This window comes from Camelus dromedarius, chromosome 18, assembly GCF_036321535.1.
Source record: "Camelus dromedarius isolate mCamDro1 chromosome 18, mCamDro1.pat, whole genome shotgun sequence".
NCBI classification, from domain to species: domain Eukaryota; kingdom Metazoa; phylum Chordata; class Mammalia; order Artiodactyla; family Camelidae; genus Camelus; species Camelus dromedarius.
In genome coordinates this window covers 13,528,762-13,552,759 of record NC_087453.1, presented here as the reverse complement: position 1 = coordinate 13,552,759, position 23,998 = coordinate 13,528,762, and the positions used below count along the sequence as shown (strand labels likewise).

At 42.8% G+C, this 23,998-nt stretch overlaps 1 protein-coding gene and 1 non-coding gene across 7 annotated transcripts in view; both read right to left on the bottom strand.

The window, feature by feature from the left end:
* PTPRT (protein tyrosine phosphatase receptor type T) overlaps window positions 1–23,998 on the bottom strand; it is a 939,599-nt gene that overhangs the window by 888,594 nt on the left and 27,007 nt on the right. The window lies entirely within an intron of this gene.
* On the bottom strand, window positions 5,279–5,351 carry TRNAA-AGC (transfer RNA alanine (anticodon AGC)). Its single transcript has one exon. It is a non-coding gene; the product is annotated as a tRNA-Ala (tRNA).

Below are 23,998 nucleotides of genomic sequence, written 5' to 3'. Positions count from 1 at the left end.
GGTAAAAGGGGATTCTGAAACCCTCAGGGAGACCTCTGTAGCAAACCCACAGATTCTGGTAATTGATTAGAGAGCTTTTAAGTGAGCTCAGTGATTACATTTTCAATTCTTTTATATTAATTATTAAAGGCAAATTATGTTGTTGAAAAGAAATGCCATAGAAAGATGGCAATTTAATGAAAGAGGTTAGGGAGGCATTGTGAATAGGGTAATTGATTTAAAAAGTGAAAGGCATTGGGGAGGTTTGTCAAAAATGGATTTAAACCTTTGAAAACTGGGTACCTAGTCATTGTTTTTGTGTTGCTTAAAGATGACAGAAAGTAGCTGAAGATTTGGTAAAATCTGACCAAATGTGAAGAAAGAAAGTTTGTTCTATTTGTAAATATAAATGGTATAGTCATGCCTGACGGAACAATTCTGCATTTCTCTGTTTACAGTGTTCAGTGGAAGAATTCACATGAGAAAGAAAGACATTTCACTTGAATGCTGTCATTTTCTTGGGCTATCTCTGTCCAACCAAGATGCCCGTACTTTGCAACAAAATGGAAAGATGTTATGAAAGTCAGAGAACAAATTTTAGAGTCACTGTATTATTTAAACACTAAAAATAAACTTTCGTTCTAAGAATGACACCAACCTCTCCAAGTCATCGCCGATCTCCCTCCCACTCTCAGCAGGAGACAGAGGCAACTCGTAATGGTGATAAAAGTAGCAGGAAGAGTAGGAATACTCCACACAGCAGTGATGCTCTCCAGTGGTAATAAAGATCCATGGGATACAGCGTCTGAGCCTGGGTCCCAGAACCATCACTTAGAGGAGAGCTGCAAGGGACAGCCACCCAACCCACTACAACCACACTGGACAAGAAACAGTCCTATGATTATGATCTTCAGTCCTTCTTATTGCAACAGAAAATGAAACATGGCAAAGGCGAAATATTTGTGTGGCAAACTTACTTATGGCTATGAACATTTCTCCCTCTTTTAGATTCCTCCTTAACCCCCGATGAGAAAAAAAAATTGCAATCATAAAAAAAAAAGAAGGTAATCAAGGCACAGCCAGGACACAGCAACATCCTAGTGCACCTCCTGGTATTCGTAAAAGCCAAAGAAGACTGGAACGCCCATCACTCCCAGCAAGTTCCGTGGCCATCCCCTAGCCATGTTACCGCAGCCACGAGCATCAACCAGAAGGGGTGACAGAGCAGAAAGGCCAGGCTAGGACACTAAGGCACCACTCAGTGCAGCTGTGACTTCTTGTAGCCAAGCTAGAACCAGAAAGAGGTTATAGAGTCTAGGGTGGGGGGAACATAGACACTTTTTCCAGCTTGGCATTCCAAACAGAATTTCCCCATGGGAGGGGACAGTGTCTGAGCTGAGAAAGGCTGGGGCCTTACTCCCTTTCTGATAGCAGGTGAAGCCCATTGTTTGCATGCCAGACTTGGGCTAAGCGCTGCTGCTCACGTGGTGTTGACAGGTCTCACTCTGATTGACTGATTTTCCCAATTTTCCTCCCACAGCCACAAACCTGGATACTTCAAGATATCGCTAGATCTTTTGTGCTGACAATCACCATGGAACAAAAGGAGCTTAGGAAGAGTTCCATTGTTTTCATCGCAATGGTGATGACCTGGATTAGAATTAGACTGTATTTTCAAGCATTGAGCAAAGGCAGGCAATGGGCAGCGAAGACGTCATGTGTATGAAGAGGACAAAGACACCTACTGTACAAATGATGAAAAGCAGAGCAAGTCTGTATCAGGTGATCATGTCAGAGGCAGATGAAAGCACCCCGAGGCTCTCCTTTGGACCAGAGAGGAAGTATTCACCTGGATACTTTCCTGGGCAGCCATATAAAACGACAAATAGGTTCCAAAAGGGCTAAAGAATTTTTAGTGATGGAAGATGAAAGGACGAACTATTGGCTGATCTGTATTCAGTCTGGTCTTGGACCCATTGCTACATCTATCTTACCTCAGATGACAAAATGCAAAGTTTTGAAAGGTTCGCGCTCCTATAACAAATCAGGCGGCTTCTTGCTCCTCACAATCTTGGGGGTGCCAACCCACTCTTTCTAGCCTGGTCCAGCACAACCACTTTGGGGGCCCCGAATCAGGAAAGGACGACAGGCAGAGCAGCACCTCCACTGGCTGTGGCACCAAAGGAGAAAGTTCCAGCAATAAAAAGAGACTTCTCTAATATCAAGAAGTGGGAGAAGGGATATAGGACCTCAAAACACTCCCCATTTATTTTTTTTACATGAATATACATATATTCATTTTCATATTCTTTTTCACCATAAGCTACTACAAGATATTGAACACAGTTCCCTGTGCTATACAGTATAAACTTGTTTATCTATTTTATATATACCAGTCAGTATCTGCAAATCTCGAACTCCCAGTTTATCCCTTCTCACCCCCCTCCCCGCTAAGAGACTCCCCATTTCTACCACTGCACCTGAATAAATGGATCTGGGCTTTACGATTACAAAAGTGCCAAGCCCTTGGCTTCCCTGGCCTGCAGCACATCTGAAAGAGAACCATAAATCAGATTGCAGGCCACTGGCCGCAAGCCCACTCTGACTGCAATTCAGACCTGGCTGGGGCTACAGGTTTCAAAGTTAGGGAATCATCTGCATCCTCCTCCCACGGCTCCCATGCTGTCAGCCTAGGATGATGCCCCAGTGCATTCTCAAACTGTGCATATCAGAGTATCATATCAGGGTAAGTTCCCCTTTGTCACAATTTTAAACATACATATATAAGTAAAATGTAATGAGATGTGTCAGCTTACATATACATATATAGTACACATATATGCGTGTGTATAACATCCTGTTTTCTGTCCATCTTCCCTACAAAGCGGTAAGCTCCATGAGGCCCTTCCATGAGGACTGTTTGTTTGCTGTTTTATTCACCCCCACCCAGCCATGAGCCTCACCAAATTATTCATAAGTTATTTCAGTGAGTGAGTGAAACTGACCCTGGCCAACGGGGAAGGACATAGAGGCTGAAGGTGTAGGTGGCTTCCCCAGCCTTGCAAACAGGCTTTCCCTCTCACTGTGTGAAGAGGGAAGGCAGAGTTCTGACCCCTCACGTCAGGACCACTCCCCGTGATTCTCCACCCTGTGCCATGCAAAAGGGCAGGGGGTCTGAAACCCCAGCCCTCCATGCACTCAGCCACAAGGGGCTGCGTCTTTTGCTAATGCACACAACCCTGCTAGTTCAGTGCCCTTTTCTGACCCCATCATCTTTCTACTCTGTTTGCCAACTTCCTCCGTTCCTCTTCTTACCAAACAGAATGCTGCCTTTAGCTGCTCCTCCATCCTCACCACCTGCTTCCCTACTCCAAAGACTTCTTTTCTGGCAATTTTGTGATACAGAATCAAGAGAACACAGAAAAATAGAGAGAAGCAGAAGACAAAAGGAAAGAGTTTAGGCCAAAAAACTAAGCTGATCTATGTTACAAAGACTTTCCAAGCATGGCATGGACAGGCGGAAAAGGAGATAATAAAGTTGTGAAATACATATTTGGATTCCCGTCAACAGTCTTTAATAGAGGTGAATAAATAAGTACATGCTCTTTTAATTATTTTGTGCTCCTGGAACACAATGGCATTCAGAGACTGAACCACAGGGGTTTACAGGTTCCTAACAGTTTTCTTTAACTAATCCAGAAACAGTGCAAATACTAAAAAAACTAGATAGACACTAAGGGAAACCGGAAAACACTGAGATATACTGCCTTCTCCCTAGAATAAAGAACATCAGGTAGGAGCAGAAATAAAAAGAAGCCTGGTGCCAAAGCGAGAATTGTTTAAAAGCCAAATCTATGGAGCTATCTGGTAGCCACGGGATTGAAGAAAACATTCAACAACCACACACATGAACAATGCACTTGTCCCTTCCCGTTTCTCAATAAACAGCTTCTGAACAGAAGAATAAAGATGAAAAGAAAAAAGACAGGACTTACTATTTACATGTTGCAAAACAAAACAGAGAACACCATCAAGAGACTTTGGAGGTACACACGTCTGAAACTAATCTACCACAGGATCCAGAAGAAAACTGCAGAACTCTGTTCATCACACTTAACGTCACTTACGTCAAAATCGGACATGACACCCCTAGCCCCACCTCCAGTGTGTTATGCTTGTCCTGGGGCCGTCCTGCTTTTCTCCAGGAAGACATAGACAGTAGTAAAAACAAAAACAAAAAAACGACTTTTATATTCTTCTCACTTTCTGAAACTTACAAATTGCTCTGCAATGATTACGGATTGTTTCTATAATAATTTTAAAAACTAACTTGACAAAAAAAAATTTCCTTTAACCAAATTTAAGGTTTTTCAAAGTGACTTATTAAAAACAAAAATATCCTCTCTCTCGTCAAAGAATTATCCCTCAAAGAAACATTTAAACTAAGATGGATTCAACGTTGATTTATTTAAACAAGCTTTTATTTTTTAAACAAAGACAGTATAATACTGATAATAATCTGAGAAAGGCCAGAAGAAAGAATTCAAAAAAAATCTAACTTATGAACATAAACAAACATTCTAATTAAGCACTTATCACATAGAAACTAGAAAAACATTTTTAAAAATAACACTCCATGTCCTAATAGGGTTCATCTCAGAACAGAATCTATTAAAAATAATCACCGTGTTAATACATTAAAGAGAAAACATTTTATGGTGAACTCAATAGTTACCAGAAAAGCACTTAATCAAATTCTTCACTTACGCTTGAGTTAATAAGGAAGAAAAAAAGAACCTTGATAAATTAAAATAGAACTCTTGCTTAACTCAGTGAAAAATTAACAGCACACACCCCCATTACCACCATTATGACATCACAAACAACCAACAGAGTACTCAAGGGGGACCCCTGTGTTTCTGTCAGGGAAAGGGAAGAACAAAGGTGGCCCATTATCACCACTCTTACTTAACATTGTACTCTAAGTGCTACTGGATACAATTAGAAAAGAACAAAATAGTGTATGTTGTAAAAGAGACAAGAAAATCATCTTTATTTGTAGCTGACTGTATACATGAAAGACCCAAAAGAATCAACTGAAAAGCTAATAGAAAAAAATAGAGATTTCAATGAGAGTTGGATTAAAAAACAAACATTAGAACATTAATTTTTTACACTAAGAATACCCATATAGAAAAAATGGGGAAGATACTTTTTTTAAGCATTTACTTTTATTTATCTATTTATTTATTTATTTTTTCTTGGAGGAGGTAATTAGGTTTATTTATTTTTTTTTTGATGGAGGTACTGGGGATTGAACCCAGGACCTCATGCATGCTAGGCATGTGCTCTACCACTGAGCTATACCCTCCTCTACCAAGATACTTCTTAAAAGAATAAAAATAAACAAAATATCTAGGAATGAATTTTACAAAAACGTACAAAACCCTGGAGAGTTTTACTGGAGGACAAAAAGGAACTACTGAATCCACCAAAAATGTTGTTCTTGGAAACTCTGTGATACCCAATTTTGTGATAATAAAAAGGTAATTCCAATCAAAACTCCCAATTTATGAACCTAGACAACATGACTCCAAAAATTCATCTGGAAGAGAAAACGCAGCAAGAACAGTCAGAACAAAAGTCTGAAAGTGTGATTACTGTGAGGATCGGGGGTGACTTGGTCTGCCAGAAAGTAAAACATATTATAATGCTACCGTGCAGGAAGAGACAGAGAAATATCACAGAATATCCAAACAGACCCACGTTTATAAGGAAATTTAAGATAAAAGAGGCATTTCAAATTAGTAAGGGAGATAGGGAGGATTCAATAAATGATGTTAGGACAACCAGCTAGTCATTTGGAAAACTTGGATCCAAAGAGTGTGTGTGTGTGTGTGTGTATGCATATTAATTATTAAGCCTAGAAGAAAGGCAAAGCACTTCATTATCTTGGGTTGGATAACACAGTTCTTAACATGAAACCAAGTCCAGAAACTATGAATAAAACAAAGGACTATTTTGATCACATGCAAAACAAACTGTGTGGGAAAAGATAGAATAAATGCAGTTTAAATACAACTGTTTACCCTGAGGAGCAGGGAGTGGGCATCAACCAGAAGGAGGTATCAGAGGGGAGGAGGATTCTGGAAATGCTCTATATCTTGGTCTGGATGATGGTTGCACGGGAGTATGCATATGTAAATTTCACTGAGCTGTAAAGTTAAGATTTGTGTATGTTATCATGTGTGATTTATGCCTCCATAAAAAAAGAAAGAACAATAAAGGGAATGAATCAAGCATTTATCCTGTCTTTCCTGTAAGTACTATATTTCAGGCTAAGCAAAGACTTAGGGAAAATTCTTCTTCATACAAAAGTTACTGTTAAATGCAAAAGGAATGAGAGAACTAGGAACACCATTTAGCAATCTTTAAGGAAAGAACCAAAATAATCAAACTAGAAAATGTCCATCAATGTCTGTTAAAACTGTTAACTGTTAGTGGTTCTCAAACTCTAGAATGTATCAGAATCACTTGGTGTAATGGTTAATTTTATGTGTCAATCTGATTGGCCACAGGGTACCTAGATGTTTAGTCAAATATATTCATGAAGGTGTTTTTGGATGAATGTAACATTTAAATCAGTAGACTGAGTAAAGCAGATTGCCTCTGTATTGTGGGTGGGCCTCATCAAATCAGTTGAAGGCTTGAGTAGAACAAAAGGCTGGCCTTCTCCACCCAAGCAAGAATTCTGTAGTGTTGGCTCTTCCTGGTTCTACAGCAGATTGCCTTTGGGCTTCATTTGCAACATCGGTTCTTGGACTGGAATTGTGGCATCAGCTCTCTCTGGGTCTTAAGTCTGCCAAACTATTCTGCAGGCTTCAGACTTGCCAGCCTCTGAATAAGCCAATTCCTTATCATACATCAGTTTCTCTCTCTCGTTTACTCTCATTCACTGATTCTTTCTCTCTTTATAGATTCTATTTCTCTGGAGAACCCTAATACAACTAAAGAGCTTGGTAAAACACAAATTACTGGGTCCTAGCCCCAGAGTTTCTGATTCAGTAAATCTGGGGTAGGGTGCAAGAATTAGAATTTCTCACAAGTTTCTAGGTGATGATGGGGCTGCTAATTAAGGGACCACAGTGTGAACACCCGTGCATTAGATAAAAGGTTGATGGGGACATTTATAATCAATACATCAGGCTCATCACACCTGAACTTACTAATAAATCTGAACTTCAGTTTACAGGAAATGGGGGACTAGAGGGACATGATACACAACACCATAAAGATGCAGTGAGGCCACATCCAGTGTAAGGAAAAATCTACGGAAAAAGATGACCCAGAATATTCAACAAGCAACTGTCATAAAGAAAAGCAAAGGAGGAACTGCCAGAGATTAAAAGAAATTAAAAGACCTTTGGGGATACTGATTCAAACTAGTTATACCTATTTTTTTTAATTCAGAAGTTAAAGAAAATTTGGTAATATTAAAGAATTGTCATCAGTTTTGATGGATGTGGTAACAGAATTATGCTTATATTTTTGAAGTCTTGATTTGTTAGACGAGGGTTTTTAGCCTCAGCACTGCTGACATTTGGACGAAATAATTCTTTGTTTTGGAGGGTTGTCCTGTGCACTGTAGGATGTGGAGCTGCATCCCTGGCCTCTATCCACTAGAAGCCAATCGCAACTACCACCACCCCAGGTTGGGACAACCAAAACTGCCTCTGGAAACTGCCACCTGTACCCTGGAGGGCAAAACTACCCCCAGCTGAGAACCGCTGTGTTAATATGTCTTCTGAAGAATTTACAAGTGAAGTAATACACCTGGACTTTTTTTGTTGTTGTTTTAATACTCTAGGAAAAACTATGGGGAGTTGGGTGAGATTGCTAGAATGGCAAAATGAAGACCACTGCTGCAGCTGGGGAGGGAGAACCTGGGTGTTATTACTCTAGTGCCTATGCGTTAATATCCATTTGAACACTTCTGATACGGTTTTTGCAAAAACACAACATATAAAGTAATACTGTAGAAACACATTCCTGACAAATGTTCATGGTATTAAGTGAGAAAAAAACACATCACCAGGCAGTATGTACACTGTGACCCCATTTTGATAAAAAAAAAAGAGAGACAGGGATACTCAGAGAGAATATGAATCAAAATATTCACATTAATGGTCTCCAGGTGGTAGAATTGTAGGTAATAATTCTCTTTCTCCCATTTCAAAGCTCTCCACATGAGCATATACATATTATTCCACGTAAACAAACAAATAAAACAGACTCATAAAGAAGAAAGGGACTGCTATAGAGAGATACAAAGCAGGCAAAGAAAGAAATAAAAAGACTTCAAAGCAAACATGAAATTTCAAAAAGCACAACAATCAGGGAGCCACTGAGCACAGAGGCAAAGATATCTCACAGCCCCTGAGGAAATGCTACATTAAAGCAAGTTCACTGACGCCCCTGTGTGTGTGTGTGCATGTGCATGCCTGCATAGCTTTCCTGATACTGACCTTGGGCATCTAAATTCCATTTGATCTCCCGTTTCAGAAAGCAGAGTCACATGGAATAAATTTTAGAGATCCTTTTCTCCACACAGAGAATGGTATTTTTGCTGCCAGGCAAATGTTTATACTAAAGTTTTTTAAATAATCACATTGGTGCTTAAATCCATAGCCAAGTGGAAAACTCAGCTATTAAGCTAGACTCATGCCCCAAAGGTTCTGAGTAGCAGGGGTTTAGTTCTTCTGCTTTTCAATGCCAAATATAAATTATTTGCTATTTAATCACCTGTTACTCTGGCTCACCTGAGAGGCTGCAGCCTGACTTAGGCACAAGTTATTAACAGTGAGCCAGGGCTCCAATGTTATGATTCCTTCTGCGGTATCTGGTTTAAATTTCAGTTGCCTTTCCGTCTTCAACCGTCCCACAGTCTGCTGTCAAATCATCTCCACCTTCATGGTGATTCCCTTCTGCTAGAAGGTAGAGCCCATAAAGACAAAGACTTTTACCTTCTTCAGTTTTGTGTCCCTCCTGCCTAGAAGGGGAACTGGTGCACAGTAGGTGCTCAGTAAATAACTGCTGGGGGAAAAAACTGTGTTTCCCTCTGTTTTCCTGATTTCTGGTCTTCTCAGGGAATGGCTATCATTTCTAAGACCACCAAATGGCCGGAATTATCAGGTCTGATTCCATTAACATGCTGCTTACCCCCACTTCCAGTGGATTAATGATGATGTCAAGATAGATTCACCCACCCAGCCCCGTACTACAGACACATACACACACACGTGCGCGCACACGCGTGTGCATGCATGCAACCCTCTGCCACACCCCCAGACACCTCCACACCCTAGACCCTGGTGATACTTCCCACTTACTCCTTGTACCTCAGCCCAAGATGTGCTCAATCTCATTTCCATAAAACTAATTTCCAGAGTTAAAATTCATGAGGCTGCGTATGTAACGTCTACATCTATAGCTGCTTCTGAATCCCCTCGAGCTGCAGGCTTTTTTATTCTACCCACAAAGTCTTCTGAACTTATTTGAAGACAGGGTCCCATGGCCTCAGAAGCCCACAGCGGACTTTGCTGCTATTCCCAGACATTTCCTGCTCAATTCACTCCAGTGTCTGGCTTGAGAAATGGCATCAGATTCTGGAATCAAGGCCAACTCTCGGCTAACAATCCCCTTCCCTTCCTGTCTTCTGGCCTTCAGCCAATACCCACTCAGGGTCCCCGAAATATCACCCCAAATCCTCTCGTAACCATCCCTTAGAGATCTAGCCCAACTTCCCCCAAGGGAGAAGAGGAAACGGGTTCATAAGCAGCATGTCAGAGGTAACCTAGTGAGGGAGGGGCAGTGTGGGCACTGTGTCCAAGGTCTCCTGACCCCTCAAGAGCCCAGGTTTCTTTCTATGGAGCAGGGATCAGCAAACTAACTCTGCTGGGCTACATCTGGCCCTCTGCTTGTTTTGTCAATAAAGTTTTATTGGAACACATACACACCCATTCATTTCCATATTATCTACAACTAGTGTCTGCTACAATAGCAGGGCTGACTAGCTGTGACAGAGACCACAGAACTACAAGCCTAAAATATTTACTGTCTCACTAAATTACAGAAAATGTTGATGAAGCCCTGCTGGAGAGGTCAAAAGAACAGGAAAGTTGGAGGAAAAGACCAATACAGACACCTCAGGGTATGTCAGCTGATCATTTTGCTAGTCTCCTCAAAGGTGACCAGCTCCAAAGGGGAACAGGAGGACCCACTCAAGTCAGAACCAGTCATCTCTCTGACCCCACTTCCCCTATGCTACCTGTGGCATCTTGAGAGATGCCTCTGCAGAGATTCAGCTCCACTCACTGTCAAGCCTTTAGCTGTCTCCAGCACCACACATGCACACACATAACTATGAACACACACTGAGTTCCAAGTGTGCTGTGGTCTTCAGAAACAGGTCTGGAAGATTAACCTCAGATGCCACAAGAGAGCCTCCCAACTCCGCAACACGGGAAAGGCCAAGAGACATGGGACTTGTGCACAGGGAGGAAGCCTTTACCAGTTCATTGAAAAAAATAAAAGCCTGGTTTCTGGGGATCAGGCTGCCTGAATTCAAGTCTTATCTACAGCCCTCACCCACCAAGTGACCTCGAGGTAGTTATTTCTCTGATGCCAGGGCTTCTCATCGATGAAATAAAGGTACCTACAGGTGTGAGGATTCAATGATGCAATGCATGTGGAGATCCCAGCACAGTGCCTGCCCCAGGGTGAGGGCCGAGTCGGGTGCTGGTGAGCAGCTCTGTAAGCACCACCTTGGACATCTGGACGTGACTCGTGCGAGGCAACATTCTAGTATCCAGGAGAGCCTCTGAAACTCAGGGCCTGAAGCAGGCTTCTCCCATTCCAAGGGCAATGCTCAGAAATGCAAAGTAAAAAGACAACATGTGACCAGGCCAGAACTGGCCACACAGGCCACCCTATTTGGCCTGGAAGACAGAGACGGACGATGTGGCGACTGGGAACATGGTGGGCACTGGAGTCAACTTGAGCTCCTCCTTCCCTAGTCCTGAGAGATGCAAGGGAAAGGGGTCTCCCTGAGCCTGTTTCACTATTTGTAAACAGACAAGAGCCTTTACCCCACAGGCCCCCTGTGAGGACTAACGGACATAAAATACCTGAAGGTCTTAGTACAGTTTCTCCTCTCCCACGGGGAGTGCAATCCCCTGCCCCAGGGATCAGAGTGCCTCGGGTTCCTGGCAGAAGAAAGACACAAAAGCCTTCAAGAGGCTTCATACAGATCAGAAGCAATATTTTAAGTATGCTTTAGAAGATTTTTAAAAAGCTAATCCAGAAATACAGTGAAAAGTCAACACAAGAGAGTATACAATAAAACCTCCCTCCTACCCCTGACCACAGGCTACATGGTTCCCACCCCGGGCACTGACGATTAGTATCTTCTTGTATCTCCCTCTGGTGGTAAGCTGTGCATGTAAGTCTATGATGTACATACAAATGTGCGTGCATGTGTATTTTGTGTGTGTCCCTTTGTTACACAACTGCCAAACCACCAGCAGTTGTTCCATGCCTTTTTCCAATGGATAGGCCTTGGATCTTGTTTCATATCAATGCATAGAGATCATGTTCTTTCTCTTTAACAGTACTTCCTGGTAGGAACATTTATGTTATGTCCAGTCTTTTACAAGTATAAGGGAAGCTGCAATATACATACATACTTCCCGTACATGAACACACACACACTCTGCATCAGGTAGAATTCCCCAGAAGTGGAACTACTTATCAACGGACAACAGTTAGCAAATCTTCTCTGGGTTTTGTGTGTGTGTGTGTGTGTCTGTGTGTGTGTGTCTGTGTAATGTGTGCAGTTATGGTGTGTTGGCCTTTTTTATTTTATTACTCTAACGGGATGAGACCTGGTTGTAGGATATTACAGCTAAATTGGAACTCATCCTATCTCACTCCCTCTGCTTTCCTTTGAGTCTGTTGTTCCTCCATTTCAGCTACACTTTTGGTTATTAACGTCCCCATTCAATGTTTCATATTCACGAGGCCTTCTTAATCCAGTTTACTTTTTTGAGGCTTAATACTCTTACAGAACCACCGTGTGTGAAATTATCTTTTACAATGCTGAATCCAAGCAGTTTATAGTTTTCAGTCAGTTACTCCCAACTGCCAGAGCTATGCTCAGGGTACTTCTGGCTAAATGTCTTGCTTTTTGGATCATGAATTCTCAGACACGACTAATCCTGGTGTCTTGGTGAGGCCACTTACTTGGACTCACACTCAGACCAAAGATTCTCTTCAAACGTAGAAATTCATACTCAAAAGCCACCCGTGTTCTGCAAAATTTTAGCACAAATGCTAGGCTGTTACACTGGGTGAAATTTCCCAGCCCCCGATAAAGTTAATTTTTAAGAAATCCTATAGCAAGTCCATTCGTAATTTTTTCCTTAAATCCTTTAGGTTAAGGGAAAAAAAATCACTGGCCAGTAATTCAACTCTATTAGTTAGACAGTTAGCTTTCCCTGTGTAATAAACTACCCCCCAAATTCAGTGGCTTCAAACAACCACCATTTATTTACCTATGAGTCTAGGGGGCAGTACTTCAATCGAGGCTCAGTTGGGCGGTTCTTCTGCTGATCTAGGCCAGACCCAATCATGCACCTGTGACCAGAGGCTGCTCAGATCAGGAGCTCTGCTCCTAGGTTAGCTGGGGTGATGGGGGCCACTGGGTCATGTGTGTCATCATCCAACAGGCTAGCTTGGGCTTCCTCATCTAGAGGCAGCAGCAGGGATCCCAGGAGCAGAAAAGAACACGTCCCAGTGCACAAGTACTTTACAAACCTCAGCCTGTGTCACACTTACTACCATCTAGTTGTCCAAAACGAGTCACCTGACCAAGTCCAGATTCAAAGGGTAGAGAAACAGACTCCTCCTCTTCATGCAAGAAGCTGTAATGTCACTGCAAGTGCCCAGATGCAGGTAAGGGGGAGGACTGATGGCCCTTTTTACAAATGACCACATAAACTGTTGTTGAACTCATCAAACTTAAAAGCAATGTTTGTGCAAGACTTTGCAATGTCAAGCTGCTTTTAATCACACTGACGTTATTCCCAGCACAGCTTCTAGGAACAAGATCCACATAAAGCAACCATTGGAGAGACCTCCAAGGCCAACAGTTAGGTATCCACAGAATGGCTCCAAGTCATCCCAGAAGTTACCACTCAGGGACCCTCTTGATCCAGATGCGGCGGCCCCTGAAGGGCTTTCCTCATGGCAATGGTGGGACAGAAGACAGATCACCCGACAGAGGGCACAGAAAACTCAAGCTTAACCTCAGCTCTCATAGCAAGTTATTTCAATTCTCCATGCCAGCCCTTCCCTCCTCTGCCGACAGGGATGGCAGGAGCAATGTAAAGAACTGCTGGGAGGATGCAGAGGAAACAACCTGTGCTCGGGCCCCAGGCACCTGCAAGTGCCCGGTGTTGCATGGAGGAGACCTTGAAACAGCGAACCCAAAATTCTAAAAGGACTTGGTTAGCCAAATAAAAATGACAGATGTGAGCAGGAGGCTGGAAGGAAGACCAAGGCTATAAGGCTGCATTGAAGGGAAACAGAATAAGTGTGGCCACAGGGTACGAGGCTGCAGGACTGGAAATTCTCAAGACAGCAGAACTGTGTGCTCTCTGTGCCCTCCATGGAAATGGACATGGCCTCGCTCTCTTCCCAAAGGAGAATGAGTTCCCGGACGTGTCCTTGCTAGGAAACAGCCCTACCCGATGAAAGAAAAGCGTGAATACCTGTGGTTTTATTAAAGACCCAAAGAAATTAAATGTTGCTTGCTCTTTATAAAAGGAAATAAACCCCCATCATAACCACTTTTTATATTTCCAGGTAAATAACCAGAGTGATAGCTACAATTTGGTAGATGTCAAATCATATGGCAGATACTACCAATCAGCCCACCTACACTGAATAATTAGCATTCAGGGCACAAACATCCATTCAGGGGCTTTCACTGAGCACCTATTATGTACTGGATTCCACCCAAGGGGCTGGAGAAGCAGTGATGATAAGTACCAGGTTCGGCACTTGCCCGATGGAGCCTTAAGGTCCAGTCACAATCACTAATGCTGCCTCCACCACACCGCCAACAGAAGACTGCACCCAGCTTTTATGAACAATCACCACAGGCCAGCTTTAGACGCAATTTCTCAGAGACTTCCGTGATTACCCCTGGAGGTACGCATTACGATAGCCACTTTACAAGTAAGTCATCTGAGGCACAGAGAATCTGTCCAGGAGCACACAGCCAGCGCGGGGCAGAGCTGCCCCTTCCTGAGACCCTGTCTAAGTAAAAACTCCTCTTCTCCACGTGGGATCAGAAGCCTCCCCTCCCCTGCACTGTGAGTTACTCTCAACCATCCCCCACCTCACTTTTCTCTTCCTATGACTCTTACACAAGTGGCTCCCATTTCCGCTCTCCCTCTCCCTCCTCCTTTTGACTTTCCAGAGAGTCTTCAGCAAATGGATCTAATATAAATTCAACAGCTCACTGGCTCTACATCTCAGCTCTGGCTCTTTATCTGCCTAAAGGGCTCATGGGGCTGCTAACTCGGCACTTGAATAAAATCTAACACTTGCACATTCATGCATTTACTCATTCACTCAACAAAAACTCACCCAGGGCCCACCAAACGCCAGGCTCAGAGTGAGAGCACCCAGGAGATGCTCAAGGGTTTTACACAGCAGTGTGATGTGACTACACTCAGGTAGAAAGGCCACTGTGGCCAACGTGGGAGGTCGGGATGGGGGTCCAAGGGATGCTAGCCTGGACAAAGGTGGCAACAAGAGAGATGAAGAAGAGGGGTCAGGACCTGTTCTGGCTTCGATCAGTCTCAGGAGTCTTGGCTGGTGATGCAGATTTGGGAGGCCCTGCCATGTAAATGTATTAGGTATGGGCGACATCATATAGGTAACAGCGCTCAGATAAGAGGTGAAATCCTGGCCCAAACTCCTTGGGAAGCTTTGTGCAGGTTCCTGTCCCCAGAGATTCTGGTCTGCCTCCCACGGCAGGAACCAGGCACTCCAGCTTGCAAAGATTCCCCATGCAATTTCCCCATCTCAGGTCACCAAGAACCACTGGCACGTGCCAAGTAGACAGGGAGAAGTGAACCTGGGACGGTGAAAAGAAATATACACACACACACATATAACCAAATCACTGTGCTGTACACCAGAAATTAACACAATTATTCAAGAACAAAATGGAAGTTTGACTGATTGGAGCAATCAGACCAGGGAGGTATCTAGAAGTCACCTGATGCATGAACGGCTTCTATAGAATCCTGGGCAAGTGGGGTTCTGCTTGAATATATATGGTAACAGGAAACTCACCACCTTCCAAGGAACCCAAGCATTTCTGGGCATTTATAATCATGTGAAAGTCTCCTTCCTGCCATGTGATAATCTGTCTGCTAGACCTTTTGGACTCTGGTTCTGCCACCTATAGCTGTCCAGAGCAAGAGTCCAGGATAGGGTACCATATCTCCAAAGCAATCATGCTGGTGTTGCAACCCTCAGTTCTTCCCACTGTCCAACTGCACAGGTATCCATCACTCTCAGGATTCAGTGACCATCTGCGTGCTAATGGCTCCAAGATCTAAAATTCCAGCCTCTCTCCAGACTTCAGACTCAAACACTCAACTGCTTGTCACACACCCCTGCTGCAATACCCTGCAGGCACTCATACTCTGAATGTGCAGAGATCTGAACATGCGATCTTGTCCCTACACACCCAAACACTCTGCACTGGAGGGTGCATCTTACCCAGTTCCCAACTGGGGCATCAGCTTTCATTCTTTCTCCTCAAACATCCAAATAATCACCTGTCTGTTGTTTCTTCCTTACACACTGGTTCTCAGGTCCATCTACCTAATCCTCTACATACTCACGGCCATGACTCCAACTGAAGCCACCATTCTCTCTCTCTCCTGGCACTCTCTCTCTCCAAGATGTTTCCTAAATTATCTCCATTCCACCATCTTGTCCTTTTCATCCATTTTACTGGCACAGAAGTAGAAGTGATGCTTTCAAAAGGCAAAGCAGGTCACAACACATCACTGCTTAAGACTCATTACTGGCTCCCATTGCTCTGGGGATACAGTTATAACTTAACTGCAAGATCTGCCTGTTTACCTCTTTGGCCTCACCTCTTACTCCATACCACCCTCCAACTCTGTTCTCCAACCACACTGAACACTTTGGTTCCCCTGAAGTGTCATGCTGTCTCATCTCTGAACCAATGTAAAGGCTGTTTCCTCTGCCCCATCCCTATCTCCTCCTTCTACATGCAGTGCTGGACTTCTCTTTTCTTGCTGTTTCATAATTATCTGTCCATTTATCTAAACCCTTCCAAAATCTCTGATCTCCAAGGAAATGAGTCTATGTTTTCTACCAATGTCTCTCTATTCCTGACACATAAGAAGCCCTCTATTAATATCTGTTGAAAGAAAGAAAGAATTTCCATCTATCAATCACCTCCAATGGTCTATTCCCTATACTTCTATTAATGCAATCCCAAATGACATGGGTTTTTTTTAACTTGCCATGGTTCACTAAAGATAAACATCTCATTTCCCCTTGAGACTTTCTCCATTACCTACTCTTAAACCAGGCATACTCCATCTCATAGGCAAACAATTCTCTTCTTTAAATACTTGCTGCAGAAATTTATCACCAAGACAGAAGGGAAAAAAACCATTTTCAGGGTGAAAAGGGAAACATGAACACTTTCAGCTTCCATTTTTCTCTGGTTCTTCCCCGGTTCATAGATTAATTTCTGGTCCCAGGATCTACAGCCAGATAGGAGAGAATCGTACAGAAAGGCTTCCCCAACTCACAGAAGCCAGTAAGAATCACTCCCTTCACAATCGTCCATTTTACAATGTGTCTAATTATAACTGAATAAATTACTTCTGCCATTCTGCAAAAATACTTAAAATAAATAGCTCTCTTTCCTTGAATTAAAATCATAGTCTTTTGTTCACTGTTTTCTGTTCCATAAAGCAACAGAGCCTGTTGATTAAAGATCATTTATAGGACTTCATTTTCAATCTATTTTATGATATCACTTTAAAATACCCCCAAATATTCAGCTGCAAGGAGGGATAAGAACTATTGAAAATTGGCTCTTTGAGACTTTTTGATGAGAAATGAAGTTGTGGATGTAACTCTCCACGAATGAACATATATTAGAAAAGTCTATTTTAATAACTGCTTGATTCTTCTCCCTGGATTTTTTTTTCCTCTATCCAACTTCCTATATTTTTCTTGAGATTACAACATAATCCCCACTGACATACTAAATATTACTTCTCTGTATTGAATGGATGACACTGAGACAATAAATCACTTTGAGCTAACACAATATGCCAACCAGCCCCAGCTAAGCCAAATATTTGACGAAAGACATACAAACTGAAATTTAGCAAGGCAGGAACACTCAGGGAATTAAGTCCTGAATATCAACCATCTCTAGACCCTCTGTAATGAAAAATATATATATATAGATGTACAAGGAGGCCATATCTGAATGCGTTAAGATGCTTCTATGTTCAGAGTAGTCACAAGTGTGAAGCCAGTCCTAGGAGACATCCTGGAAAGAGACTGTGGTTAGGCCACCCTCCAAATGTGGTAGATGTCATGATGAAATAAATGACTGGTCCTCAGTTCTGGTCCAGGAAAAAAGAACCATTGTTTTCCTGAACTGGTGCAGAAATAAGTACAACATCAATGAAAAAGACTGTCTGGGGCGGCTTGAGCGTGATGCTAACAAAGCTGACCCTTCAGGATCCCTCGTGTGCACACGTGCCTTTCAAGGCCTTGCACCTGACTTTGTATTTAAAATGTAGTATTCTTTTTCTTAAAGAGTCCCTGACATCATGTACACTTCTACAAAACCGCCTGGACCTGCCCCTGTTGACGTGTTTCACAAGTGCTTCTAAACAAACTTCAGAGATGCCCCAGCTGTCAGGAGGGATAAACTGTCCACAGGCCATCCAAAATCCCCCAACAGGAAGACAGAACATCCTTGGCCAGCACCTAAGACGCTCCCAGAATGGACCGGCAGAACCTCTCTGACTCCAGTCTCACTCCGCCTTGCCTTTCATCGAAACAGCAATGATAACTCATCCCAGCTTTCCTTGAGCTAAGCACACTCCACCCCGTGTTATCCCTCTGGACGGCTCTCCTTCAGGACTCACTAAAGGGGCACCAGCTCCGAAGAACCTTTCCTGGTGCCCCGAGGTCAAAGTGACTACATTCTCCTCTGTGCCCACCAGCTAGTAACTACCCTGGGTCTGAATTCTGCCTCCTCTGCTTACCGGAAACTCCCCATGCCTCAGTTTCCTCATCCCTCCTAGAACAGACATGAGGATAACATTGTTGCAAAATAGAAACTCAATAAATGCCAGCTACCACCGTCATCTTCACATCATCCTACACATTCTTCAGTCAGAAATCCCTCAACAATCCACTGCACCTCCCTATGAGACCAGAGACTTCTTAATGGCAGAGATAGAAGCCCACGAACAGAGCGTGGCTCTCTATAAACGTTTGCTGAACACAGGAAGGAACTAAGTGATATTTATAACCTGATCAACAGAGGTAGGATTCAATAATGCATCCCACAGTCTCCTGTTTGCTAGCATTTTAAGTCTATATAGGAGAATTTTATGAAAATTGAAAGGAGACAGGAGGAACAGGGAGCAAAGCCACTTTGCATTCTGTCTCTCTATATATTCCTAAGAGTCTTCCTTCTCCACCACATGCCCGCAGAGCCCAAGGCTGCCGGTTGTCTACAACATACTCCTCCAGGAACAGCACCATCCCTCTACCTCCGTCTGCGGACAGAGCTCCGAGGGGCCTGCAGATGAAAGGGAAATCTGGTGAAACTCAAAGCCGGACAGCAGACCTTAGCACTCTCACCCTTGGCAATCTCTTCCGTGGGATTAGACAGCACAGATAACTCTCTAACCCAAGACAAGAGTTCAAATCCACAAAAGGTCTCCTCCAGCCAAGCAGGAGTTCTATGCGTGGTGATGCAGGGAAGGTGCAATTCAAGTTCATGAATGTGATCAAAACACCGATTCCTGACATTTGCACACCTCCAGGCTGGGAGGTATGATCTTCCTCCACCATGTTTAACCCCATCCCTGTCACACCCTCATGCCTGAACTTAACTCTCAACTTCACAGAAATGACACTTTTTAGACCATTCACATCCTACTGCCTGAGCACATCCATCACCCCCAACCTGGAATGCATTCTCACTAACCCTTCACCCCATCCCCACAGCAAAAGGTACCCATTGCAATAATTCCTATATACTCCTTCCAAAGCCATCACCATCCTGTGAGGTCTTCTGGACTCCACTTCCTCAGAGTCTCCTGGTTCTTGTCACGTGGCTCTCAGCATTTTCCACACATTATACTTGTCCACTTGTCTTCCACCCACCAGACCAGACTATATGTGGAACAGGAAGTGGATATTTCAATCTCTGTAACCCCAGAGCCCAGCACAGCAGCTGATAGACACAGCAGGAGCTCTATAATTGTCTGAAGAGTGAATGGCTCAATGAATAACCCCCCAGAAATCAGACTTAAATTATGTTCCACATAACCCGTGAATTTCTTAAAAGAAATTCCCAAACGATGGCTCATTATAACCAAACCAGACTAGCTATTTTTTTTGCAGACAGAATAAAGAATATGTGGGCTGGTTTTTTCAGGAAGAAATTACCCATAGCAGAACCACTCTGGAGGCTCAGGTGCAACGGTGGTATAGAGTTTTAGCACGCTTCAAAACTGTACTATCTGCTACCTTTTTCCTAGGCAAAAAAAAAAAAAAGTAAGGCAGCAGAAGTGAAGAAGTAAGAGGGTTTCACTCCCACCTCTGAGATTGCAAAACATCGGTATCTCCTGCTTGAGAAATCGTTAAAGTGCCTGAGGTAGGTCAGGGATTTTTTTTCCAATGTCTGTGTGATATTTTTACTTCTGCAAGACAAATTAATGCTGCAGAGTAACTGGAGAAAAGGAAAAAAAAATGTTGATGCATGTTCGCTTGGAATGCAGTTTGCTTTCATTGTTTTCTCATGTAATTACATATATTACCAATGTAATTACAAATAATACACATATTTGATTTGTGCAATTATAGAACAGTATATAATTTTTAAATGTAGTACATTTCTTTCTCCCCAAGAACCCCTTGTGAGGGAAAACAATTTATCATTTCTAAAAACATGCCCCTGTGCATTACATTTTAATAAAGTAAAAATTAGTAAATATTTGCCTTTCTTTTGTATTTCAACAAAATAAACTTTGTTATGAAAATTCAGGTTTGAAAAGGCCCATTACGTGCCTTGAAAAACTACTTCCACTCAGCTAATTCTACCCATTGGAGGAAAGCCATTCACATTATCATTGTCAAGAAAGGTAATTACAGAGGACCTACCCTGTGCAAGGCATGGTCCAGGGAGGTACTGGTGATGGCCTGGAGTAGAGAGAAATGACACCTCCACGTCAAGCACAGCCCACACTGGAGTGGAAGAGATGGACCAGAAAGCTGAGCTCTGTCCCTTACCAGCTGTACATCTTTGAGCAAATGCTCAAACCTCCCAGATCTTCAGTCAAGTGGAGGTCACACCACCTCGCTCACTGCTCAGCAAGAGGATTAAATGAGATGATGTGCATGAAAGACCCTACTGCAACCTCACTTGGGCAGTACCCGCATCAAGCAGTAGGGACTTCTTGCTGCAACAGCATAAATCACAACCCTCACTTACTGCCATTGTATTTTGATTTGCAAGATCACAGTTCGTCCAATGTGCTGCACAACATCTGTAGCACTGTGGTCTCTTGGTCTCATGTTTTCAGGAGTAAAATAACAACCATCTAGATTCATTCAAAGTAGGAGGAGAATTGTGAAGGACCCAGGGGAGAGAATTGTATGAACACCCTGGAAGTTTGCAGGGAGGAGAGGATATGGTGACAAATACAGATTTATCAAGTGGAAAGACCAGAAGGGAGTTTCTAGATAATTCTACTCTAAATAGTGGCTAACATTTAGATTCTACACAATAGAATCTCTTTTGCTTAAAAAGTAGCCAACATTTAAAATCAGGAGATTCCCCAGCAAAAAAAGTTAGATTTAGACATTCTCTTGAAAATGCAAGCATGGGCAAGACTGAACCTAAGCTGCTTCGTGGCAACAGCTGGCTGGAGCAAAGGAGTACTGCACTCCAGGTGGCCCCATCCTGAAGTTCATCCTCCATTTGTTCATTATTTGCATAAACTAAGGGACTCCTGGGACACAAAAACTTGGAGACTCTCAAATAGATCTCCAGACAATACAAAAATGCCCAGTGAAAGAAGATGGTCTCCACCCTCAACTAACGCTCCATCATATATGGTCAAGCCTCCTATTTGTGGAGCCAGCACTGCTCTTCCCAGAAGCCACAATCACAACTGTTGTCATGACCCCTCACAGAATCTTCAAACACCTGAAGTTCACTCAGCCCCAGGGAGAAAAGAAACACTAGAAGAAAAGCATTACAGTCCACACAATAGAATGTTCTGCCTCCTCAGAGAGGAAGACGAGCGTTGTCTGCCTCCATGTTTAACCACGTGTTTGAGAAGGGAATGGACAGACCACAGTTGGTCTGAGCTGTCCTGAAGATTTTCCACCTACATATTCAAGAACATGCCTCTAATCTTGGCATCGCAATGGGGTTAAAGATAGCATGGGGACAGAAAGTATCTAACAAGGAGCGCTAATAAAGAACTGCAAGAAAACAAAGTCTCAGCAAGTCCTGGTAACTGTGAGAACTGGGAATTGAACCCAAGAACTCTTGACTTCAGACTTGAATAAATAAACCAAAGACCTGTACTCTTGCTTTTCTAATTACTTAAAAACACACACCATTCAATCCACAGATGCATCAACATTAAGGTTACCAAGAATGAGAAGACTAGTGAGACTAAGAATACACTCCAGACTCACCTGAAGATGGAGGAGACAGATGACCTCAGCAAGCCCAACTGACGAAACCAGCCACATTCTGGAGCCAGAGACAATGAAGAATCTGATGCTTCCTTTTACATGTGGATGAAGTTTAAAGGTTTCATTCTGGATTCAGCCCTCATCATGGAAACAACAGTTTCATCAAGTGCAAGAACTGCCAGGAAAAGCCTTTGTCTCGTGTTCAGGTCCAACCACAGGCTCAAAGACTAAATAAATAAGCTTACTGCTACATTTTAAGAGCAGGCCAAAAAAAAAAAAAAAAAAAAAGACTGAAAGGAAATTTACCAGATTATTAAAATGGCTGACTCCGCGTAGTAGGATCACTTAACAGATAGCAGGTATCATTTTTGATCTTTTTTTCCCCTCTAATATCTTCTCTTTCTTAAATGGACTGACCTTATTTGTTTAAAATAATCTATAACTAGATGAGAAAAATAAATTATATGTGAATCCCACTCAAGTAAGGGAGTGCAGTTAGGCGTCTATCTGGTCCTGATCTGGGACCCACCGATCCATCTCAGTGGGGCACCGCCTACACTTCTGCTTTCTGTCCCCTGCTAGATTAGCAAAGGTGCCCCCAACGCCCTGCCGTCTCCACTGTATCTCCCAATCTGAGCAGTGAGGTCCGCAACACATAGTAGGTACCTAGCAAACACCTGTTAAGTGAATAAGAGCTAGCCTCTTGCGTTTCCCTTCACCTGCTCTCTCTCTGGGTCTATCAATTTAGAGGATGTTACGCAGGTGAATGATATTTCCTGGAAGAGACCATGCAATTAATTACCCTCGTAACCTCAAAAATCATATTTGAAATCAAATCTGCACAAGTGACAAGCAGAGGATATAAGAAATGGCACTCTCCTCAGCCTCTTAATTACATACTATATATCAAACGTCTTCCAAGCTCTGAAAATGTCCCATTTAACATTCTGCACTTGGCATTCAATTCCAAAACCTGAAATGGAGACTGTATTACTTAAACATTTCCCTGATTTTTTTTTTACTAACTTGTTCCCCATTTTTACCCTTCAACCAGGTTTCATCTACTCCCTTTTTCCCTCTTAGGCTGTGTCCTGGCCAAAAGAATTTAAAGGAAGGCTCCCATGATTCTTCGTCCTAAGTCTAAGGGGCATTTACCCAGACACAAATGTGTGAACACACTCAAAGTATATGGAGAAGCCAGTTAACCATCAGATATATAAAGACAGAAGAAACACCGGGGCGAAGGCATGCTGAAGACACAATCATCCCTCTGATCATTCCTCTCCATGAAGCTAAGTATCTTGAGACTGGAGACCAATATGTACAGCATGACTGAAACGCTGTTTAAAAAGTATGCATGTGTGTTTGCATACAGATGTGTGTGCATACCCACAGGAGAAATATCAGAAAGGATATACATCATGTAGAAAACAATAATTAGCCCTGCGTGTGCTGAAGTGGAAAAGCCAGTGGGCTAGGGAGATAGAAGCTTCTACTTCTTATTGTATATAATTCAGATAAAGTGAAAGAATTGTGGATAGACTGTATTTTTGTTTTACCTTTTTTTTTTCCCCCAAATAAAAAAGAACATGAATGTATGTATCTGTATGAAGTTTAGCTCTCTGCCTTCAGATTAAAACACAGTGCTAAAAACAAACACATACAAACAAATATGCACAGAGGAGCAACAGCAGGATCAAATGTCCTGAAATTTAGCCTTGGGGCATCTAAGTGAAAGCCGTTAGCTGCCTGAGCCACTAATCACCTCTCAGACCCACAGTGAACATTACATCTGGAGGCAGAGTTGGTGGACTGGCTTCCCCTGATCTCCTCACTGGCCCAGATGGGGTCACATGCCCATTTATTCACCAACTGCTGTGCCCAAGGAAATGCATGCACAAGCTGGTTCAGGAACCCACCCCTAAGC